The sequence below is a fragment of the Pinus tabuliformis genome, chromosome J, assembly GCF_031772625.1.
Source record: "Pinus tabuliformis cultivar Carrire ecotype Pingquan chromosome J, CPIR1, whole genome shotgun sequence".
Lineage (NCBI taxonomy): Eukaryota > Viridiplantae > Streptophyta > Pinopsida > Pinales > Pinaceae > Pinus > Pinus tabuliformis.
In genome coordinates this window covers 1,514,128,041-1,514,133,709 of record NC_142295.1, presented here as the reverse complement: position 1 = coordinate 1,514,133,709, position 5,669 = coordinate 1,514,128,041, and the positions used below count along the sequence as shown (strand labels likewise).

The 5,669-nt window shown below is 40.5% G+C and overlaps 1 pseudogene; it reads left to right on the top strand.

Annotated features, from left to right (window-relative positions):
- The first annotated feature begins 2,028 nt into the window (after positions 1-2,028).
- On the top strand, positions 2,029-2,796 carry LOC149233233 (calcium-binding protein KRP1 pseudogene; annotated as a pseudogene).
- Positions 2,797-5,669: the final 2,873 nt, after the last annotated feature.

Here is a 5,669-nt window from a genome sequence, read left to right as displayed (position 1 = left end):
ATTCATAAGAGGTTGGTGCCTCTTGGCAAGTAGTGGCTTGTTATCTTAAGGGGGTTGGTGCCTCCTATGAGTGGGTGCTCACAAACAAATTGATGTAATTGAGTAGGTACTTAATTCAAGTCATAACAACAAGCAAATTGGTGGTTTTCTCCCTTTCAGTTTCCATGTAAAAATAAATGCGTCAATATGTGTATGTTGTGCATGTGATGGATTGTATGTACATGTGATTGCCTTATCTTGTTGTTCATTTGTATTGTGTATAAATGCTCTCACCAGTAACTGGGGAGTAGTGAAAAGAATTAAAGACTTATACTTAAAGTTTTAAGAACCTCACTTTTACTGATTAAGCCCCCCTCCTACCCCGCACCCCCGTCCCCCCTCTTATTCCAACATTTAGTGTAAATTTAGATTTATAATTACTATTTATTGTAAGTTGATATGGAAATGGAAAAATATATTTGCTTAATTTGTAATTGAAAAATAAATAACTATGCGTATGACAACATCTAAAAAATTAAATCAACATAAATCCATCTTAAATAGAGATCTATCAAACATGGAGAAAGATCCAAAAATATATTGTTTGTATCATTTAATTCTATTTCATTTACTATATAAAAAATTAATACATAAAATGAAATTAAATAATAACAAATTACACCTTAAAAAATCAAATTAATTTTAGTATTTGATAAATCATTATTTAAAATAAATTTACATTAATAATCATATCATATAAACTATACATGATTGTGGATTATTTCTTTTATAAACTATTCTCTTGCATACAATATATATGCTTATCATAAAAATTACTAACAACTTAATGTGAAGTAATTCAATCCTTGAATCGTGTCACAACCATTCATATAAATGATATAATATAAATTTCTCAACTCTGTTTATAATATTTCTTTTATTTCCTATTAAATTAATTATTAAAATAAACTACTCCAACCCAAAAAATAAATAAAATAGACTAGTGATGAATTAATGACCTCAACCTACATTTATATAATGTCCTCATCCAACATTTATACAGAGAGTCGTTTATGACTCATTCAATTGTAACTAATGAGTTAATTAAGCCTTTTTGCCATATAAATAAAATTGTAACTAAAGAGTAAATTAAGCCATTTTTGCCATAAAAATAAAAGTGTAGAATATATTTTTCTAAGGAGTTGTTTTCCGTGTGATTTTATTGATTTTTTGGTGTTGGAATCAGCTAAAAAATTTGAGGTGAAATTTTGATTTGTGTTATTTAAACAGGTTTTTTTGGATTTAGTGTCGTGAAAAACTCTTAAAGCACTTCAATTGTGCAGAAGTTACCCATCAAACTTGTCATTTCAAGAAATTCCTAACAGATTTAAGAGAAAAGCCCACCAGAAAACTTCTAAAATAATATAATTAAAAAAACTAATTTGTTTTTCCATGCGACCACTTACACTCCATGCTCTCATTAACTTCAAGTGAAGTTTCAAAGAAAATGATAAATACTGCTTACTATCCGTAATCCATCCATAGAAAATGGTAACTCTTGGTTTTGGTATTGATAGTGATTGAACTTTAGGGATTCAATGTCCAAACCTACGTATCGTCATTTCCAACCCTTGATCTCTAGTATCTAGGAGTTCCCAATTCAATTTTAATTGCATCAGGGCATGACGACATTGATGAATCCAAATAAAATAAAGCTTAACTGGAGCTGTCCTTTTAAGACTCAATTTACGTGGCGTGCATCCCAATTTGTATTGTTAGGAAAAGAGGGACAGAGACAGATAGGCGGAAATGGCATGGAAAATCCCTAACATGACATTTTGTGGACAATGCTCTGGAATTTGGAGCCATTGAGTTGTCTTTCTCGCCAAACGAGGACTGCAGTTACGGCGACTGCCTGTAAAGGAATAGCGTTACGTAGGTCCGTGAGTCTCACCAATGCCATTCAATTCAAGGAAGTTTCCGTGACTCCCCTCGGCAACTTCCGCGAATATAACCTGTGCCTCTTCCATTAATTTTCGCTGCCATTGTTACTTATATATTCACAACCTTCATCGCTTTATGCTTCATCAGAGATACTGCAATTTCATAACTCTGCAGATACACGTTTGAATGCCCAAGTGACAAAGGAAATGGCGGGCAAACCCAGTGTGGACTTTCAGTTTGAGGACTATCTGCCTCTGATGGCGGAGAAATTAGGGGAGGAAGGGCTCATGAAGGAGCTCTGCAATGGCTTCCGTCTCCTGGCAGATCCAGAGAAAGGCCTCATCACATTCCATAGTCTCAAGAGAAACGCCACGCTCCTGGGAATGGATTGCATGAAGGACGAGGAGTTCCAGGCGATGATCAAGGAAGGTGACTCAGATGGTGATGGGGCCCTTGACGAAAAGGAATTATGTGTTCTAATGATCAGATTGAGCCCCTCGTTCCTGGCTGAGGAAGCCCACAAGGCGGCCATGGATGACGTCATCCATGATTTGCACAACAGTTCTGTACAAGAGTAACCTAAAGTTGGGGAAATAGATAGTTTAGCAACTCCCTCCTATTTGTCATAGAGATTATGCATGAATTTCAAAATCCTTCCAAAACATTTGGAAGTCTTATATTTTGAAATATCTTGATTGATTTCTGTATGTGTCTCTAGCTGTTGGCCGGGCTGAGGATGTGCCTGAACGTTTATTGTAGCACAACCCAGGTTCCAAACCTCGAAATGTTTTTGTTTCGGTGAAAACAGAGTATGCAAAAGTTTAGTTTGTAAGCAGTAAACCAATACTAAAAGTTTACTTCATCTACAAGTTAGTGTTGGCTGTAGATCTCCTTGTTGACGCTAAATTTTCATCCTCTGGTTGACGTTGTTCCTTGTCATTCACTTACGTTGTTGTTTTCTTCGGTGCTTTAAATATATATCACTTTTTTATATATTAATAAAAAAGAAAAGCATTTTATGAAAATTAAATTTATATTCATTTTAATTTTACATCTTTTTTATAATAAATTAATTATTATAAATGAATAATAATTATCTTTAATTATTTGTGAAAAATATTATTATCTTAGTAAAGAGGTTTTCTTAAGTTTCATGTAGTAGAGATGTCGTAATGTTTAATATTTTGACTTTTAAAATAAAATAAAATTAAAAAACAAATGAAAATCTTTTCAAACTAAGTGTAACTTTTTGGACCATTAAAAAATGGAGCTCTGATCAAGGGTAGTGACGGATTTCGGTTAGGGTTTAGGCTTTGTTTCACTCTCACTATAGCTGCAGCTATCTTCGCCTTGCCCAATCTGCGTGGTGATCTCACCATGACGGTTTGCCGCATATTCCATCGACATTGTGGTCAACACACCCTACAGCCCGTTCCTACCATTCCATTTTTTGGTTGCAGCATTTGTCGGTGATGGAGGAAGATGTTGTCGACTACTCGGAGGAGCCTTTCCCCTATGAGCCCATTTGGACATACCCTAGCTCTTTGCCGGGTGTGTCGTTTCTGGGTCCCCGAGTCATCCTCATTTGTCATGGTCGGGACCGCTGCCTGTTCACTCGGACCCCAGCGCCTCTGTGCCCAGCCTGCCGTTTTCATCTCTCTCAATTTCATCATCGGGTCTCGATAGTCCTTCCTTCTCTCCGGCCTCCTTACAATTTCTTTCCTCCTGCATTCCTCCATCTCCGTCTTTCGACCATTCGCTCCCTGACTCACCCCTATTGCAGTCCAATTTCGCCCATCCCTCGTTTGTGGGTATCAACTCTCGGGTTAATCCCCGTTCGCACACTCGGCTTCATCATCGTTTCCAACCTCTATTGTTGAACTTGGGCAGCGATCCATTTCATCTCGTTGTTTCAATGTCCCAGCCGTAAACCCTAGGTCACAGGAGGCTCCCTCGAGTACCCAGGATCCCCTACATGATCATCCGGTGGCCCCTCGTTCGGGCAAAAGCTAGAAGATCTAAGTGCGTCAAAGCCTCACACAGGGACTTGTCCCTCTGTTTTAGAGAAGGAGTACAAATGGGCGATGTAGTGGACACGACGAACAAGGTTCTGGTGGGAAGGGTCAGAGGAAGGTCTTACTCGGCCGCCCAGCTCCGTCTTTGGGTCACTGAGATTTGGGGGAACATCCTCAGTGAACTCCCGTCCGTTACCACTCTGGCTTGTGGCTGGTTCGCTCTAAGTTTTCAAAGGGAGGATTATACATCATGGGTCCTCTCACGGTACTAGCACATAGAATTGGCACCTGTGCTGCTTAAGAGATGGAGTCCTCTTTTTGACCCCGAGTGGGAGCAATTGGGTGCTTGACTGCTTTGGGTCTGTCTCTTGGGACTTCCCTTGCATTTCTGGTATGAGGACATTTTTACTCGCATTGGGAATGTATTGGGCACATTCCTTGATTATGATAAATCTTTCATTACCTCAGGCAACAAATCGTTGGCACGCATCCTGGTGTACCTAGACACCAGAGAAGGACTGGAGGAGAAGATCACTCTTCAGTGGAAAAGATTCACCCACATCCAGATTCTAGATTATGAAGGGGTGTCGTTCAGATGTAGGAGGTGTCACAAGGTTGGCCATCTCTACAAGGAATGCCCATTGGTTACTGCTACCTCCTCTCCCATCAAAGACACGGATGGCGTCGACCCTGCAACACAAGCACCCGTGGATAAGCAGCCTTCTTAGTCCTCTCGTCTGAAGCCACCGGGTCGTAGTTCTGCACAGAGGACTTCATCGGCCACCCCTCGACCTCCTTCACCTCCCATGACAAGATCTCGGGCAGCTACTGCGGCCGCCCTTTCTGTGGGTATTTCTTCATCTCTTTGCTCTGCATATTCTTTATCGTTATCTACTTTTGCACCTCAATTGCATGTTGCATTTGCATCCTTTGCATGCATATCCACCACTCCTCTTACTTGCCCTCTAAACCCCCCTCCCCCATCCTTTACTACCACCTCGCCATCTGTAGTTGGGCTGACCACTTCACCTCCCTCTCCTAGTGCATCGGTCTCCTCTTGTCACTCTCACCCCTACAATCTTTGCTCTCGGGGGAAATAGCCCTTTGAGACTTCTGGTATTGGCCTGATCTCTTCCCTCCAAGATCTCCAAGCCTCCAAGGGGTCAGCATTCTTTCATTTCTAAAGCCATTATCCAAGTAGGGGTGGATGTGGCTCAAAGTAAGCAAACTACACTTGATAGGGTTCTTAGAGCATCGAACACCCTCGCCCAGCCTCATACATGAAGTGGATCTCTTTTAACTGTAGAGGGTTGTTCTAGCCCTACCAAAAAACTAGCCCTCAGAAGATTTTTGGATTTTGAGCAGATCGATATTATCTATCTACAAGAAACCCTTGGGTTGGCCGAGTAGGTCATCTCTGTGATGAACTCCCTGAAGTCGGGATGGACCTTCCATGCTTTGGATGTTAGTGGACAATCTGGGGGAATCACACTTGGCATTAACCCCTGCACGATTAAGCTTCTTTCATCCTTGGGGGGGTGGGGGAGGGGCTGGTTTTATTGGTATGGATATATACTCCTCGGAGCTGGGCCTGGAATTCAGAATTATCAATGTTTATGCTCCCTGTCATAACAGGGAATAATTTTGGAATCACCTACTCAACCTATCTCTCACAAACTTCGACAATCTTATTCTGGGAGGGGATCTCAATTTCTCAATTGGACATGCGGA